Raw genomic sequence first — 19,793 nt, forward strand, 5'->3', positions numbered from 1 at the left:
ACTGTATTGTTTTGATACATTTAAAATACAAAAAAAAAACAAACTAAAAATAATGTGTCTAGCACAGTTTCACATGTAAGACTGTTTTCTGGTTCGTGAATATCAAACAGGTGCCATCTTTTGCAGTGCCATGAGTCTCATTTTAGTTTTTCAAAGTGAAATGCTATCACTTGCCTACCACGTGTATTTGAGCATTATTCATAATAGCTAAGGTAGGGAATCAATTAACCACATTGTTCATTGACAGGTAAATTGTCTTATAGATATAAAATTGAGTGTTTTCACTTATAAATAATGAAATTCTGCCATTGTTTTGCAAAATGGATGGAATTTGAGAATACTCTGTTAAGTGAAATAAGGAGGAACATAAAGACAGACACTTCATTTCCTCTCTGAACTGCAGAAGCTACAAAAGTTGACCACAAAGTAGAAGAGTAGAATAGTGATTTTCAGAGGCTAGCAAATGGCAGCAGAGGTAGTTTGGAGAATTAGTAACAAAATATAGTTAGATAGGAATAACAAATTTCTGTGTTCTACAGCACAGTAAGGTGACTATAATAACTTATTATATGAGAATGTGAAACAAACAGATAAATGAGAATGGAATACCAACATTATATTGATTATGGTAAGTGAAATAAAATAAAATACCCTTTTAATCTCAGGCAATTGATTTATAGTGATACCCAATGTTTCTCATTAATATTATCTATATACCATTTTGTGATGATGTTTCTTTATTAGTTCTCTATATGGCCAATATAAATTATAGAGAAGATAAAGTACAAAGAAAGCCTTTAAAAAACATTCAGTGTTTTACACTTATTTATTTATTTAAATGGAAGAGAGACAAAGAAATAGACATATACAGGAGAGAAAGACAGACTGAGACTGAGTATCTACATGGTTGTTCACTCCCCAAGTAGCTGTAGCAGGTGAGGCCAGGCCAAAGCCAGAAGCCAGGAACTCAACCCATGTCTCTCACATGGGTGATTCCGGGGCTCAGCTAGTTGAGCCGTCATCTACTGCCTCCCAGGGTGTGTATTAGTGGGAAGCTGGAAAATTATTCAGTTTTATTCAAAGAAGATAAACTTTTACTACAAAATTATATTACTGCAGAACTAAAGGTAAAATTGGAAGTTAATATTCCTTCCCAAATTTCCTTCCAGAATTTATTGTTTCAATACTTTGTTTAGCATGAGTTTCTTATGCATGTACAAATATACATGATAGAAGATCCAGAGAAAATATTGGAATAACAAAGGAGAAAAAATGTATTTAACAATACCAGGAGCCTGCAGTGATTCATGGTCAGATGGCTGCTGAGCAAAGTTGGGGACTGTGTGGAGCCTCTTGGCATTAAGATCAGGATGTTCCCTTTCATGAAGATCATGAAGCCTGAGGATCCCAGGTTACTGAACATTTGAGCTGTTTGTTGCAAGGTGGCTTTGGATTTAGCCCCTTACTTAGCATCACAGATGGCAACATATCCACAGGATGCAGGCTGGGGCTGTCACCCACTTTGGGTGGCAAGCAATGTGTGGTGGTTTCACAGCTGTCTTTGGGATGATGAATAACATCATTAGGATCATGATGCCAACCTTTTTATTCTCCACTGTCATTTTCTACTCCAGTATGGGTTATGGTGTTCCCAAGGTCTACTAAGACACATCAGAGATGTGCTCAGCGCCAGGCTGGATCTAGGAGCACTGTCTGAGACCCCCGCCATGGACTAGAGCAGATGTCCATTGGGTATCACATCCTCCAGCACTCTCAAAACTACTGCATAGGGCATCAGAAGGAGTGGCTGGACTATAATAACTGGGATGAGAGTAAGGCTGCAGAATTCGAGGACGAATGGCAGAAGGAGACATCCTGATCTGGGCATCAGTGCCCTCTGGATTTTTGTGTCATTGGGGCACGTGGGACAGAGAGCCTCAATGCTTGGCCATTTAGGGACCTGAGAACTCCCCCTCCCAAAAGCCTAACAGCAATGAATGGTGAGGGCTGCAGGCTCTCAGCCTCTCTTGGAGCAGCTAAGAAATCATCCCCTGAAATAACTTTTCCTCCAATTCCCACCTGCAATTAAATATTAAATTACCAGGCAAGCCAGCTGCCAAATCTCCCTGGGTCGCAGGGAGAACCTTTCATGGCCCCCTTCTACCCACCTTTTCATTCTCTAATCCCCTTCCCACAGACACTCCACTTGTCCTCTATCCACTAACTTGATTTTTCATGTTGCTGCCCCATTTTTGAACCTCCTCACCTTTTCCATCACAACCCTGTTGTACACTGAAGGGTCTTTGGAGTAAGTTCCAGGTTTAAGGGCCTTCACCATCCCCCAACCACTGAAGATACTACTCACCCATGCCTTCCTCAGAGGGATGGCAGCTGGCGCCAAAGCCCCTTCAAGGGCTGTGGAAGGAGCAGATTGGTTGCCAGCTTTCCCTCTCCCCTTCAGCTCACGCACACATCAAAGAAATCTTCCCTACTGCCTTCTCTGCCTTTATTTATGTATTTGTTTATTTATATATTTGATTTGTGTAACTTGTATGTAGGTAGTTATGGAATAGGAGATAATGGAAGAAGAAAAAAATATAAACACCAGAAATATTATGGGACAAAAGAGGAGAAACAAGTGGACATTTAGGGCATGCTGAAAGGTTTTACCTCTGTTAGTCAGTTGGCCCATAAGGAGCTATGATTTCTATAGTGTTTTAAGAAAGCAGTGAACTTACTAATAAAACAAGAGCCAAAGGTGTTTATCACAAGCTGATTCTATGAATGGGTGACCTAATCAATGTCCTTTTAATTACGCTGTCAAACACAATTCCATAAATTTAAATTTGCTAGAGTATGAGCTAAGCTCAAAAGCATTATTCACATTCTGTGTTGAAGTAGGCTGAAAGAATGTGCTTTTGCCAACCTTGAAATTATTATTGCTGACTTGTGGCAAATAGAAACGTTTTTAAAATAATTGAAACAGGGCAAGTTCAATTTTTGAGTAGATCTGATCTCTTTCCAATTGCTTTTAAAAATGCTTTCAATAATCATTGGGCCTTATTGTTGTTATTACTGCATATAATAATACTAAACTTAACTATTCCCACCCAATTAGTTAAAAGAGAGGTCTTCAAACAGTTCATGGAAAATGTATATTATGTAAAACAACTCATGAATTTTAAGTGTTTGAAAACAAAATAAGTTTACCTTTTAATACCATTTTCTATGATTTTTGAAGTACCTTCATATTGCTTTCTTTCACCTTAGCATAATATAAAATCTTCTCCCTCAATTTTAATCCATAGGGTAGATACATGTTCACGTTAATCTAGTGGAATATGTACAAAATAAATAACTTTTGTCCTTACAGCAACAAAATGGGATGAACCATAATAGTGGTAGAAAAACTAGTAGCCAGTCCTAGGTGGCAGGTGAGAAGGTTTTTAATAATGATTCTTTTTAGATTCCTAGATAGCTGAATAGGTAAAAGATATGCTGGTTTTTGACAAGGGGAACAAAGCAGAAAAAAAGATGTGCATTCCCGGGGGGAGAGTTGGAGGTAAGTTTGCAGTGGAAATTCTTCAGAAAGAAGAGGGATGCTCAGGAGCAGCGTGAAAAGTGCTGACGCAGAGCAGCAGGTGGGGACACCACCCATGACTCCTGCAGCCGGGGGCTGGAGGAGACCCCAGCTTCTGAGAATGAGCAGAGAGCAGATTGTGGCAGCCAGTGCCACTGGTGATATTTCCTGAGGGAGAACCTTGGAGACCACATTGGCTTTGAGTCCAGCCTGGAGCCCTAGTGAGGGGCAGGGTACTCACTTAATCCAGTGAAAGAAAAACATGTTTCTTTCTCCCAAACTCCCGAAAAAGATACCTAATAGCCAGCAGGGAGAAGGAGCCGTCATGATGCCAGCACAGGCTGCAGCAGTTCTGGGTGGCCCAATTAGGGGATTGAGAACAATCCGCACTTCTCATCGACTCTGAGACTGGTTAGGAGGGTTGTCAGAGGGGTGGGCACCCACTTAGAACTGTGGGTACTGTCATCCCCTCAACCTATCATGGGCTCCAGGGCTCAAACTGCCAAGGCAGAGCACAGAAACTTTCCAGGAGGAGCACCTGCTGGCAGCGGGTTTGGGAATATCTGCTCTTTCTGTGGACAGGGCAGGCCCATGGGCCTGAGAGAGGATCCTCTGCGCTGTGTGACAGTGGGAGCTTCGTATGCTGTGACAGTGGGAATTCTGTGCACGATAGGGCATGGACTGTGCTGGGTCTAAGGGTGATTGCTTTGTCTTGCGTCAGAGGCTCAGAGTTCACTGACTGCTAGGGTGGCTCATTGCAGAGGGTTCGATGCTCACACTGAGGACTGCACCAATGCTTTGTGCAGTACATGTGCCAGCACGGCTAGGGCTTGTATGCACTGTGGGCTAAGCCTAGACATTGATCACCTTGGGAGAGCGGAGGTGAGGTTGTGATTACACCAGCATGTGTCATAATGCTCTCCCTACTGCAGACAGGAGGAAATCTACCGTGCCCAACTTGGTATCACCCTGGATTGCTGTCTCACATTTGAGCAGTGAGCAGAGCTCCCTGGCCCCACCCAGCACACACATCTGGATATCCACTGAAGGAAAAGACACAGCACTAAGCCACAGAGGCATAATTCAAAGATAAAACTCATGAGAGAAGAATACCAACAAATCTTTCTGCCTGAAAATAAACACAGAAATACAAGAAAAAAGAACAGGGAGACAATATCAATCCCCAAAAGAAATACAACATTTCAATACGAAAAGATGAAGAGATTGATGAAATGCCTGAAAATAATTTCAAAAGAATGATGATCCTTGTTGAATCTTTCCATTATGATTTTGATTTTAAATATTAATTTCTCCATTTTTAATGTTGATTTTTCTTTGATATCTCAATTCCTTGGCAAAATTTTTTGTCCATATCCTGTATGGATTTCTTTATCTCTCTGTTTCAGAGCTTCTGCACAGCAAAGGAAACAATCAGCAATGTGAAAAGACACCCAACAGAATGGGAGAAAATATTTGCAAACTCTGAAACTGACAGAGGATTAATATCCAAAATTTCTCAAGAGCTCAAGAAACTCAACAACAACAAAACCAACAATCCAGTTAAGAAAGGGACAATGGACTTGTACAGGTACTTTTCTTTTTGTATTTGTTTATTCAGAAACTTCTTATTTAAGGTATACAAAATTTATGGATTTCATAAATACAACTTGAGAAACATAGTGATTCTTCTCACCTTATTTTCCTTGCCACCCTCACTCCCACCTTTCTTCCTCCTCCCTCTCCTATTCCCATTTTTATGTTTTACTGAGATCTATTTTCAATTAACTTTGTCCACATAAGATAAACTTTATACTAAGCAAACTATTCAATAAATAGGATGAAAAAATGTTCCTCAACAGTCAAAACAATGGCTGTTCAAAGTCATCATGTCTCAAAGTGTCAGTGTCACTTCTATGGATTACCTTTTAGGTAATCTATTAGTTACCACAGGTCAAGAAGAACATATATGGTATTTATCCTTTTGAGACTGGCTTATTTCACTGAGTATAATGTTTTCCAATTTCATCCATTTTGTTGCAAACAACAGGATTTCATTTTTTTACCACTGTGTAATATCCCATGTTGTACATATACCATATTTTTTTTATCCAGTCTTCAGTTGGCAGACATTGTGTTGATTCTATATCTTAGATATTGTGAATTGAGCTGCAGTAAACATGGGAGCACAGATAACTCTTTCATATGCTGCTTTCATTTCCCTTGGATAAACTCCCAGGAGTGGGATGGCTGGATCATATGGTAGGTCTATATTCAGATTTCTGAGGTATCTCCATACTGTCTTCCGTAGTGGCTTTTCCAGGAGTTCAGGGTGGGAAGTACAACTATGTTCCTAAATCTGTATATATGAAATAAATGAAATTTCTTCACCTTATATAAATAAAAAAAATTTTTAAAAAAAGGGTTTCTTTAATGAGACTGGGATTGTTAAACTTATGATACCTAAATCTCCCTATCCTATGCCCAGGGCAAAGATTGTTAATTAATAAAATTATTTTTCACTGCCAAATCATAATAGTAACTTAAAAGTTCTGTGCAGTTTTTTGGATCATCATTATTAATTCTGTGGAATTTCTAGTAAAGATTGAATCTGATTATTTATTGATTGAAGAGATGCTTTTATAGTTTGTTTATTGTCTCTTCCAGTTTAAACACATTACTACCTTAATTTTATATGTTATCATCATTAATAAATAAGTGATTTAATGAGATGTCTTCAATTGTCCAACATTACATAAGTCCCAGGAAAAGAGTTTCATTTTCATCAATCTGATTTAAAAGTCCACTTTCTGACTATCCAATTTTCATTACTTAATAATAAGTTTAAAATTACGAAGTTCAGGGGTCAGTGCCCTGGTGCAGTAGGTTAATCCTCCACATGCAGCGCTGGAATCCCTTATGGGTGCTGGTTCTAATCCTAGCTGCTCCTCTTCCAGTCCAGCTTTCTGCTATGGTCTAGGAAAGCAGTGGAGGATGGCCCAGGTCCTTGGGCCCCTGCAAATGTATGGGAGACCAGGGAGAGGCACCTGGCTCCTGGCTTCGGATTGGCTCAGCTCCAGCCGTTGCGGCCATTTGGGAAGTGAACCAACGGAAGGAAGACCTTTCTTTCTGTCTCTTCATCTCACTGTCTGTAACTCTACCTCTCAAATAGATAAATAAAATCTTTAATTTTTTTAAATTACCAAGTTCAAATAAAGTTCTACACTAATTTTTCCTATGGTCTGAAACTATGAAAGCATTTGAGAAAATCTTTGGATACTTTCTTTTAAATTAATACCCTAACCTGACATCTAATTATATGTTCTTCTTTATAAACATTGCTCCTGCTTAAAATTCAAGGCTATTGCTTTCTATTCATAACATTCTAACATTCTTCATCCTTTCCAGTTGACCTAGCTTTATGTCACTTGAGGGTGTGAAGCAAAACATACTAATCCTCCTTTTTATTTTCTGCAAGTGTTTATAGGTAATGACAGTAATAGCCTCCATGCTTCATTAAGTATTATATTTAATTTGCACTACAAATTCATATGATGTGAGTCATTAGCTGTCTTCTGAGCCTTTAATAATTAGAAGTTAAAACCATCAATAATATGCTAATATAACCGATTTTCAGAAAGTTATGATCATAATTCAAATTTCAAAATCTGGGGAAATGATTATTTTTAATGACTTAATAATTAACTTTGGTAACAATTAGCATTTTTATTGGCTTTCCTGCTGTAAGTCCTTTCCCCTTGAAGTTTTCTCCACACTACACAGATATCAATACCCAGAATCACTACTCACCCTTGAAGACATCAACTTACCAAGACAAGAAGTCTAAGAGTTGACTTTTCATTCTAATCTACTATGTAAGGCAAGTATTTGCTTTAGCTATTCCAGGAAATTTCTCTGGCTCCTGCGTGTGTATTTCCAATGGACTTGGTTTGTGTATCTTATACAGCAATTTACTCTTTTATTGTAGATTTATAATTGTTAGATAATTTTGGTTTTTGTGAACACAAAATCCTATTGGCATTTGGAAATTGTTGTTGGTCTTTCAATATTTGTCAATCTTGTTCTAGTCAAAACGTTTTACAAAGCATTTTTCATTCCATAATTTTTATATTTCAAGTGACAGATAATTTATTTACATTCACATTGACATTGATTTTTTCTATAATTTATCATTGCAAAGTTCTTAGTATTTTAAGGAATATCATTGCCACAGTTTAGTTCTGTATTAGAGATACAATTCATTTCAGCATCCGGAAGTTTCTTTTGTTATTTGCTGTATAACCATGTTAAAGAAAGCATAGGTGGTTCCTGCTGGTTGATCTTAGCTCTATTTTTTGTTGCAAACAACTGCTCCATTTCAGTAACAAGGTAATGCTGCTGTTGACTTTGATGCAAAAACTTCAATTATCCTTAGGGTATTATCATAATTCTAGTATCAAAAATTAAATCTTAAAGGTATTAAGGATTAGAGAATATTTTTGTTTTTATGTAATTAACTTATATTATTTAATATGTCTAAAGGAAAATATACAAAAGAAAGCTTGAATAATAAAGTCTTTAAATGTCTCATTTTAAAATATATTAACATAAGAATAATATACCTTTGAATTTGTGTATATTCATCATAAATAAGCTTTTGGACAGTTTTTTTTAAGTGTCTATTTGGACATATAAGTTCTAGTGCTGAGTAGTTAAATACATATGACAAAATTTAAAAGCATCTGCTTTGGACCCATGCTTTCATATATATTGCTGTGTCACCTTGGGAAATCCACCTGCAAAGTTAGAGAGTGCTTAGAGAAACACAAAATGCAGATTGCTTCTACCTTAATGACTATCAACTTCAATAGATTTTCAAAAATATTTGGCAATCTAACTGTATTTATTCTTTTATTTAATCTCCTATTTTAGATAACACCTATTTCACAGTTACTTTTTCTATTAAATCTCTGCCATCTTTTCTCCTTTATTTCTCAATAGATGATCAAATCTCCAAATTTACAGAAAAAAATAAATTTACTATAAAACCAATATTTAGATGCAATGGGGGCCGGCGCCGCAGCTCAATAGGCTAATCCTCCGCCTGCGGCGCCAGCACCCCAGGTTCTAGTTCCGGTTGGGGTACCGGATTCTGTCCCGGCTGCCCCTCTTCCAGGCCAGCTCTCTGCTGTGGCCCGGGAGTGCAGTGGAGGATGGCCCAAGTGCTTGGGCCCTGCACCCATGGGAGACCAGGAGAAGCACCTGGCTCCTGCCTTCAGATCAGCGCGGTGCGCCGGCAGCAGCGCGCTGGCCGCGGCGGCCATTGAGGGGTGAACCAACGGAAAAGGAAGACCTTTCTCTCTATTTCTCTCTCTCACTGTCCACTCTGCCTGTCAAAAACAAAACAAAACAAAACAAAACAAAAAACAAAACAAAACAAAAAAACAGATGCAATGGGATAAGAATACCGACATTTATACACATCTTAAGATCTTTTTCTCTTAAGAGCTATCAATAATTAAAGTAAGACCTTAAAGCAAACAACGTGCCCCAAGCCCTTCTTTTAGCTTTAATACTGTAAATGAATTTCATTAAAATCAAGAAAATAATGAGATCTATTTCATTTAATATGAGAAGCAATAAGATTTTAAAAAAGGCAAGGGAATACATGCTTAGTAGATTAAAGGCTTCAGAAGAACAATTAACAGGGTTTTTTTAATCAAATCTTACCCACAAATGATACACAATGAAAAATTTTGAAGTTATTTTTCAGTGCTAGAAATCCTCAACTTGATGTACTTCAGCTTAATAATAAGTCCTTAATAATGGCTATACAGAAATGAATATATATATGTATATATATTTCAATTTGATTGGGGTATCTCACTGCCAATTTTAGCAGAGCAAGTCTCTGAACTGTGTACTCAAACGCAGGAGTACCCCATTCTCTAGCACTTTCCCAGAATGTATAACATGAGAAGAACAAAACTTCCTAGTGCATTATTTGAAAAATCCTTTTAGTCTTTTATGTATTGTGTTGTTTTAGAAAAACAATTTCTCTAGAAGAGATTTATATAACTTCCTGACCTATAAGTTGCAATGGTGGTTCTGTCAATTTTTAAGCAGTGACTGCCCCTTTACCAGTAAATTTGAGCTTTCCAGCGGACAATAGAGGCCTTATTTTTCAATGTCTCATTGCTTTGAGTTTTCTTTATGGAGAGCAGACTTCACTTTCTAAGCAATTTCAATGCTCTTGTCCTAATGAATTCTTGGAAAATACTAACTTGTTTTCTTGATATGGAAAATTCTTTATGAGATAACCATGATGTGATGAATTTGTATTTTTTATTATTTTTAATATGAATTTGTATAAAAGGAAAAATGTTATGTTTTACATAACAAATCATATAGAAAAAAATAAAACTTTGTCAATACAACGTTGTTCTATTTTCTACTATTCTCTGTGAACTCTGTCCTTCAACAACACCTCCCTAAAGTTTAGGAAAAATTGCTAGAAACAGGAATGCTTAGGTTATTTTATGGTCAATTTAATTCTTGACCTCTTCACTTACACTGTCAAAAATATCAGTTAGTGTCAAATGTACCAGTGATTCTTTAAAAGTTGTCATCCTTTTCAGCAAGAGTACTTCACATTGACCTTGGCCAAGTTGTCATATTTTTTGAATATGGGATGATCAACCCTGTTGCCATTAAGGACCTGAATCTAAATAAAATAGAATAGATTTTATTGAGACAGATGTCTTCAACTATATATGGTTTTAAGCAAGATAAATGCCATTTATATGTTTCTTTTTTAAACTTTTATTTACTTACTTGAAAGGCAGAGTGATAGAGAAAGACAGAAAGAGAAATGGAAATACCTCTCTACTGGCTCACTCCTCCAAAGTCCACAAGGGCCGTGACTGGGCCAGGTTGGAGCTAAGAGGTTAGAACTCCATTTGAGTGTCACACATTGATGTCAGGGACCCAAGTACTTGGGACATAATCAGCTGCTATCCAGATGCATTAGTAGGGAGATGGATTGGAATCAGAGTTGTAGGACTGAAACAAACACTGTGATATGGAATGCCGGCGTTGAAAGTGGTGGTTAGCCCGCATGGGAGACCAGGAGAGGCACCTGGCTCCTGCCTTCGGATCAGCACGAAATGCCGGCCACAGCAGCCATTGGAGGGTGAACCAACGGCAAAAAGGAAGACCTTTCTCTCTGTCTCTCTCTCTCTCACTATCCACTCTGCCTGTCAAAAAAAAAAAAAAAAAAAGAGAAAAGAAAAAAAGAAAGTGGTGGTTAGGCCAGCACCGTGGCTCAAAAGGCTAATCCTCCACCTTCGGCGCCGGCACACTGGGTTCTAGTCCCGGTTGGGGCACCAGATTCTGTCCCGTTGAAAATGTATGTGACTAGTTTCAACTCCCCAAAACAGCTTCTTTGTCTTATCTTCACCCTATCAAAAGATCCAAGCATCTTTCCGTTTTAAATTGGTTTTAGGATCCGATTGTTACTCCATTTATGAATAACAATAATCATGTGCATCTATTGTAAAACATGTATTATAGTTATGATATATAGCATGTCCTATATATACTGTATTAGAATTCATATCTGTATTAATAATTGTTTATTTATTAATTGATTTATTAAAGTCAGGTAAAATATCACCTAATCTTATATGTTCCTTATGTTTGAAGACAATAATGTCCACAAACAAACTCACAAGAACCAAGTTGATATTATTAGGTATTATTGTTAGATTGTTATTGCTTGTTTGGCTAGGAAGGAAGTCAAGAGATCTGAGTAATGAATAAGGCTTCATTAGAGTGTTAACACATTAGGTGAAGAAAGTGGAGTTCTGTGTGTTCTGATATTAGAAGTCATTTACTTGCAAAAAAGAAGCAATGCTGACAGGGAAACTGCCTTTCTGCCTGAATAAATAGCTCACCATTTTATGGACTCAAAGTCCAGGATGATGGAGAAGGGGATGGACGTGGAGTGGAAAAGTACTGAATCAGAGCAGAAAAGAGTTGTCTAAGTGAAGGCCTCCAAAAAGGAGCTACTCTGCTCCCAATAAGGAGGTCTCACCAAAGGTGACTGAAAAGGCCACATAGGCTGAGTATGCAGACTTGCCTTGGCAAGTCGAGTCCTTGATAGCAACACTTATAGCCACCACTGTGGTGGTCATGCACTAAACCAGTGTGGGAGGGCAGCATCTCCCATGCTGCTTGCCCAGCAAAGCTTTGTGGTGACTGATGGTTGGACCTCAAGAACCCAGCAGAAGATTTTTCCCCAGAGCCAGACTCCGCACTCAATTGTGAATGAATCTGCACTGGGTTTTATTAGATTTTTTAAAAGATTTATACATTTATTTATTTGAAAGGTAGAGTGATAGCAAGAGGGAGAGACAGAGATCTTCTATCCATTAGTTCACTCTTCAAATAGCCAAAATGAACCAGGCTGAGCCAGGCTGAAAATAGGAGCCAGGAACTCCATCTAGGTTTCTGCCCTGGGTGATAGGGGCCCAGGTACTTGGTCTATCATGTAATGCTTTCTCAGGAATATTAGTAGGAATCTCGACTGGAAGCAGCAGGAATTCAAACCCATTCTCCCTTATGAGATATGGGCTTGGCAAGCAGCAGCTTAACCCACTGTGCCATAATGCTGGGTACTTTGTTAGATTTTTGAGTCTGATTTTCCAACATGAAAATGAATAATACTTAATTTATAAATTGGTTATGAAAATAAAATCAGGTCTTACTAGTAAAATTTCTTAATGTGCTGTATATCATAAACTATTTCAAGAAAGATTAGCTAATGTTGAATTCAAAAATATTTTCAGAATATTTCATTAAATATAAAATTGATAAAATTAAAATCAAACATAGTTAAATGCAGATATTAAAGTAAATAAAACAAATATCAGAGTCTAAGTTTGAATATCTATGATATTCAAATGATACTTTAATCAATATAAATTAATCTAGCCCACTTGATTGTTGAAGTTAGAATTAGAGATACACTACTTGGCTTTGCAAAATAAATAGGAAACAATCATAAAAGTATTGAAATAATTTTGTGAAAAAGACATCATTTACATTCCCTAAGCAAAAATAATAAACAATTAGCAATTCCTACTCATTTGAACTATTTTAAATGAGAGAGTAACGTAATATGACTTTTTGCACATTTGTTTAGAATATCAAAGAATAATGAATTGAAAAAAATTAAGGTACTCGATTTTCCTTTTTGATTTCTACAATACTGAGCTTTTAAAGTTACAGTTATATTTGAATTATATAAGTAATTCATTAATTCTTTTAAAATGTATATCTATTATGCAATAATGAATGTATCAATGTATAAGTCATGCTAGAAACAGAATGTAAATATAGTAATATTAGTAATGGTTTCACCCATCTTGCTTGGAGGATCCAAATTAAGTTTTGTGCCTGCTGTTTGATTAATTAATGATAAATTAACAATACATTGATTCACTGTCAAATATAACCCTTAAAAAGTTGCTGCAAGGGCTGAAAAAGGAATATGATTTTACTATATTGCCACAGAAAAGTAAATTGTGGTTAATATAAACACAGTGTCAGAAAATGTAGGTTATTAGCGTTCTACAGAGTTTTTTTAAGTTTGTGCATAACATTTGGAATTTAAATGTGCTTCTTTCAAAATGCTGCTTGACATAGGTTATACTTAGTGAAACCATTCAACTTTACTTTGTTTTTCTGCTATCCTTTAAGCTTTAAATGTAAGCATAACAATTGGTATCTATCCTATAACATTTGTCCTATGGGGTGTGTAAAACTCCTTTTGCATGTTCCCATTTAGAGCTTGGTCACTTAGTGGTCCTTGAGTCAATCCGGATTCCACCAATGGCAAGTTTTTAATCTTGGGAAATTACCTGTCTTCAGGCATAGCATCTGTAAAATGGGGATTTTAAGGGCACTAATCCATGTGGGAATTTTGAGGATTATGTATTCTCCAGTCCTGCAGAACTGTATAGAGTTGCCCATTCTTGAGAGTTGGCATTAGTGCAGAAATGAAGAGGCCCAAGTCCCACATTAGAGTGCCTGGGTTACATTCTTGGCTCTGGCCCTTGAATCTAGCTTTCTGCCAATGCAGATCCTGAGAAGTAGTGGTTGAATGTCTGCCACATAAGTGGGAAATCCAGATTGAGTTCAGGTCTCAGCTTTGTTCCTGGCCTGGCATGGACCACTGCAAGCATTTGAAGAGTGAGCAAGCAGATATGAGCACATCTGTCTCTCGTGCCTCTTCTCTCTTTCCTGTCACTCAAATAAATGAATTTTAATAAAAGAAGCCAGGTATTCTAGATAATGTAAAGGAAATTTTTAAGATTGATGTAAGTAAGCCCTTGATCTGATTGAACATACTATGATTTTAATTCACTTACTTTTTGTTGTACTTTCTTCTTGAAAAACAAATTTTCAATTATTTACTGTCTTTGGTTGATCATTGTATGGTGAAGTACTAGGTGACTCTATTAGTTTTTTTTTTATATATTTCATAGTAACTGAGTTGAATCCTAGGCCTAACATTTATCAAATTTTAGCTTTTTTGATCCAAATGATAGAAAATTTGCATAGTGGGTGGGTGGCTCCAAGATGGCAGAATAGGGAGGGAGCACACTGATAATCTGGGGAAAGATAGTTTAATAAAAGTGGAGATACTGTAATTTCAGGGAAGAGGTAGGGAAAAAACTGCAGAAGAAACTCTTCCAGAACTAGTGGGACATGGTAGACATACGTGGAGGGCACGGGTGCCCACGGCTCAGGACCCCAGCCGCCGACTCTACGCACTAGTGTTGGAAAGGGAGGTGAGGCGAAACTGCAGTAGCCCGAGATACTGATGGAAAAGTGACAAGAAGAGCCTAGAGGGAATGAGGCTTGAAGCCCCATGGTGGAAAGTTCACCAAGCTAACCAGAGGAGAGAAAAAAATTAAAAGGGACCATTATGGACATGATTCTCTCTCCACTCACCTTACAAAGGCATGTGAGACAATAGAGCAGGCACGATTTTGGGCATACATAACACCTGTGCTATCTTGCGCTTGCACCTGCCCTCAGCCAAGCAGAAAAACCTGACTCTGGTGGGGAGAAATAACAGGAGGTTAAGACCTAGTGAATGTGTGGAGCTTATTAACTGAGACTGTGAAAAAAAAAAAACGGAGAGTGTGTGGGAGAACTCACAGAGTGCCTGTGGGAGGCACCACAAACTCGATAACCTTGGCAACCTGGTGGGAGATTGAAGGGGAATCTGAGCTTACACTTAGGACTGCACAGATCCTTTGTGTGTCCTTAGGACAGAGCAGACGAATATTATACCCACAGGGTATAGCTAGCGCACAGGCACTGATTGCCTTCAAGGAGAATAGTTCAGCTGTGTGGAATTCCTTCCCTTCTGAATAAGAGAGAGAGAGAGAGAGAGAGAGAGAGAGAGAGAGAGACTTACCATGCCAGACGTGGGTGTTTCACCCTTGGCACATCCTTAACCCTGAAGAAATGAACAGAGCTCTTTGGCCACAGCCATCACAAGCCTCTAAAGATTAACCAAAAGCAGACAGTCCACTTAATCTAGAGTCGTAGTATAATGAGAAAAGCCACCACAGCGAGGAAAAAAAAAAAAAGAAGAAACCAAATAATATCTCCACAATGCTAAGCAACAAATGCAGAAACCGAGGAAACAAGAACAAGGAAGACATTATGATGTCTCCAAATGAACATGATACTCCAATTCAAGATTATGAAGATGATGAGCTAGAAGAAATGCAAGATACAGAACTCAAAAAACTTATGATAAGAACATTTAGAAGTTCTCAAAAACAAATTCATGAACTACAGAAATCCTTACTGGACAGGATAGAAAATCTCTCTCATGGAAATGAAATCTTGAGGAATCAAAATGAAATGAGGAATCCAGTAGAACATGAAATTGTGATATTGAAGAGAAATCAAAACATATTGTTGGGAATCTACAGGATACTATTAAAAAACCCAACATTCGAGCCAAAAAAAGCAGATCTATCAGGAAATAATAGAAAGTGCCATTCCGCTGTGCCCACTGCCATTATTCCTACAACATCCCCGGCTCCCTGAAGCGACACTACAACAGGAAGTACCCCAACAAGGAGTACAGCAATGCGGGCAGCGGGGAGCTGGCAGCTGAGGCGCTCATCCAGCAAGGTGGTTTGAAGTCCTGCGTGCAGCTTTGTGTACGGCACCAAGTGGGAGTTCAACAGGCACTTGAAGAACAAGCATGGGCTGAAGGTGAGGGAGATTGACGGAGACCCCAAGTGGGAGCCAGCAACAGACACAACTGAGGAGCCCTCTACCCAGTATCTCCACATCACATAGGCTGAAGAGGATGTGCAGGGGATGCAGGCAGCAGTGGCCACACTCCAGGACCTGCAATATACCTCTGAGAGTGGTGACCGACTGGACCCCACAGCTGTAAACATCCTCCAGCAGATCATCGAGCTGGGCACCGAGACCCACGATACCAATGCCATGGCCTCTGTGTTTGCCGTGGTGCCGGGGACCGTGACTGTTGTGAAGCAGGTGAACAACGAGGAGCCCAGCTCCAACCACTCGGTCATGATCCAGGAGACCCTCCAGCAAGCCTCCGTGGAGCTGGCTGAGCAGCACCACCTGGTCATGTCCTCCGATGACGTGGAGGGCATCGAAACAGTGGCCGTGTATACAGAGGGAGGAGAGGCCTCAGAGTTCATCGTCTACATGAAGGAGGCTGTTCAGCCGGTGGAGGAACAGGCTGTGGAGCAGCTGGCCCAGGAGCTGTAGAGGACACCACCACTGCACAGTCACGGCTGCTGGCCTGGCTCCCAGAATGGTGCTCTCTCTGCCCTCGCCTCCCGGCTGCCCAGACGGGACTCTCCACGTCCTCCTTTAGGTGGGCAGCGTGATGGGCATCACCAGCAATCCAGGAACCCCTGTCCTCAGCACACACGTACACCCTTGCCCCATAGTGGCTGCTTCTGGACAGACTTAACTATCACCTGCCCTGCCTCTTCCCTTGCTTCAAGATCAAGATGGAGACTCCCAGGCTGACTCCACATCCCTACCTCCCTGAGCCCCATCCAGGTGCCCAGACTTCATCAGGGACCACTATGCAGTCTGGCAAAAGGAGAAGCCATGACAGGAAGTGAGCTTATGGTGCTGGGTGTCACCGCTAGGTGGGGCGGGGATTGTCCTGGCTCCATGGACAAAGTCCCTCCTTCCTCAAGTGTTGGGGGTTCGTGTTGTCATGTGAAGTCACTGCAGCTCAGCCCTGTCATAGGGTCTCAGCTCACCATCTCAGAATTCTTCTGCTTCTAAGAGAAATGCACTTTTCTTACTTCCCATCCTAAGGAGGTGAGGCTGATGGAATAAAAGCCTTTCCTGCCAAACAAACAAATAAACAAACAACAACAACAACAACAACAAAACCAGCATTTGGTTTCTAGGAATTCCTGAAGGCATGGAGAGGGAGAAAGGATTAGAAAACCTTTTTAGTGAGATACTTGTAGAGAACTTCCCGGGTTTGGAGAAGGACAGAGACATCCAAGTACAGGAAGCTCATAGAACCCCCAATAAACATGACCAAAAGAGATCCTCACCATGACACATTGTAATTAAACTCAACACAGTGAAACATAAAGAAAAGATCCTAAAATGTGCAAGAGAGGAATGTCAGATTACTCTTAGAGGATCTCCAATTAGACTCACAGCTGATCTCTCATCAGAAACCCTACAGGCTAGGAGGGAATGGCGAGATATAGCCCAGATGCTAAGAGAGAAAAACTGCCAGCCCAGAATATTATATCCTGCAAAGGTCTCATTTGTGAATGAAGGTGAAATAAAGACCTTTCATAACAAACAGAAATTGAAAGAATTTGTCGCCACTCGTCCAGCCCTGCAAAAGATTCTTAAAGATGTGTTACACACAGAAATACGGAAAGACGGCCATCAATATGAAAGAAGGTAATGGAAGAAAACCTCCCAGTAAAAGATCACAGGAAGTTCCAAGCCTATATTTGAAATATCTTTGGGAAAATGGAGGGCAAAGTTACTACTTATCAATAGTCACATTGAATGTTAATGGCCTCAACTCTCCATTTAAAAGACACATACTGGCTGACTAGATTAAGGAACAAAACCCATCAATTTGCTGCTTACAAGAAACACAAATTTCCAACAAAGATGCATGCATACTGAAAGTGAAAGGTTGGAAAAAGATATACCATGCCAACAGAAATGAAAAGAGCTGGCATAGCCATCTTAATATCAGACAAAATAAACTTTAACACAAAAACTGTTAATAGAGACTAAGAGGGGCACTATATAATGATTAAGGGATCCATTCAACAGGAAGATATAATGATTATCAATGTATATGCACCTAATTACAGGGCACCGGTTTATTTAAAAGATTTGTTAAGGGACTTAAAGGGAGACTTAGACTCTAATACAATAGTATTGGGGGACGTCAATACTCCACTTTCAGAAATAGACAGATCAACCGGACAGAAGATCAACAAGGAAACAGCAGATTTAATCGACACTGTAGCCCAAATGGATCTTACATATATCTACAGAACTTTTAATCCTACAAATAAAGAATTTACATTCTTCTCAGCAGTACATGGAACCTACTCTAGGACTGACCACCTACTAGGCCATAAAGCAAGTCTCAGCAACTTCAAAAGAATTAGAATCATACCATGCAGCTTCTCAGACCACAGAATGAAGCTGGAATTAAGCAACTCAGGAATCCCTAGAGCATATGCAAACACATGGAGACTGAACAACGTGCTCCTGAATGAACACTGGGTCATAGAAGAAATCAAAATAGAAATCAAAAACTTTCTGGAAGTAAATGAGGATAACAAAACAACATATCAAATCTTATGGAATGTAGCAAAAGCAGTGTTGAGAGGAAAGTTTATAGCAATAGGTGCCTATATCAAGAAATTGGAAAGGCACCAAATAAATGACCTTTCAGTGCATCTCAAGGATTTAGAAAAACTGCAGCAAATAAGACCCAAAACTAGTAGGAGAAGAGAAATAATTAAAATCAGACAAGAAAGCAACAGGATTGAATGAAAAAAATATTACAAAAGATCAGCCAAATGAAGAGCTGGTTTTTTGAAAAAATAAACCAAATTGACACCCCATTGGCCCAACTAACTAAAAAAAGAAAAGATCCAAATCAATAAAATCAGAGGTGAAAAAGGGAATGTAACAACAGATGCCACAGAAATAAGAAGAATCATCAGAAATTACTACAAAATGTTGTATGCCAGCAAGCAGGGAAATCTGTCAGAAATGAATAGATCCTGGACACATGCAACCTACCTAAATTGAACCAGGAAAACATAGAAAACCTAAACAGACCCATAACGGAGACAGAAATTGAACCAGTAATAAAGGCCCTTCCAACAAAGAAAAGCCCAGGGCCAGATGGATTCACTGCTGAATTCTACCAGACATTTAAAGAAGAATTAACTCCAATTCTTCTCAAACTATTCAGAACAATCGAAAAAGAGGGAATCCTCCCAAATTCTTTTTATGAAGCCAGCATCACCTTAATCCCTAAGCCTGAAAAACATGCAGCATTGAAAGAAAATTACAGACCAATATCCCTGATGAACATAGATGCAAAAATCCTCAATAAAATTCTGGCTAATAGAATGCAACAACACATCGGAAAGATCATCCACCAAGACCAAGTGGGATTTATCCCTAGTATGCAGGGATAGTTCAATGTTTGCAAGTCAATCAATGTGATACACCTCATTAGCAAACTCCAGAAGAAAAAACATATGATTATCTCAATACATGCAGAGAAAGCATTCAATAAAATTCAACATGCTTGCATGATGAAAACTCTAAGCAAATTGGGTATAGAAGGAACATTCCTCAATACAATCAAAGCAATTTATGAAAAACCCATTGAATGGGGAAAAGTTGGGAGCATTTCCACTGACATCTGGCACCAGACAGGAATGCCCACTGTCACCACAGCTATTCAGTATTGTTCTGGAAGTTTTAGCCAGAGCCATTAGGCAAGAAAAAGAAAGTAAAAAGATACAAATTGGGAAGGAAGAAGTCAAACTATCCCTCTTTGCAGATAATAAGATGCATTATTTAGGGGATCCATGAACTCTACTAAGAGACTATT

General features: G+C 38.9%; 2 pseudogenes; both read left to right on the plus strand.

Moving 5' to 3' along the window:
• The first annotated feature begins 463 nt into the window (after positions 1-463).
• LOC133775090 (myeloid leukemia factor 2-like) lies at positions 464-1,879 on the plus strand (annotated as a pseudogene).
• Positions 1,880-3,599: 1,720 nt separating this feature from the next.
• Positions 3,600-16,414, plus strand: LOC133775091 (zinc finger protein ZFAT-like; annotated as a pseudogene).
• Positions 16,415-19,793: the final 3,379 nt, after the last annotated feature.

This window comes from Lepus europaeus, chromosome 16 (genome assembly GCF_033115175.1).
Source record: "Lepus europaeus isolate LE1 chromosome 16, mLepTim1.pri, whole genome shotgun sequence".
Lineage (NCBI taxonomy): Eukaryota > Metazoa > Chordata > Mammalia > Lagomorpha > Leporidae > Lepus > Lepus europaeus.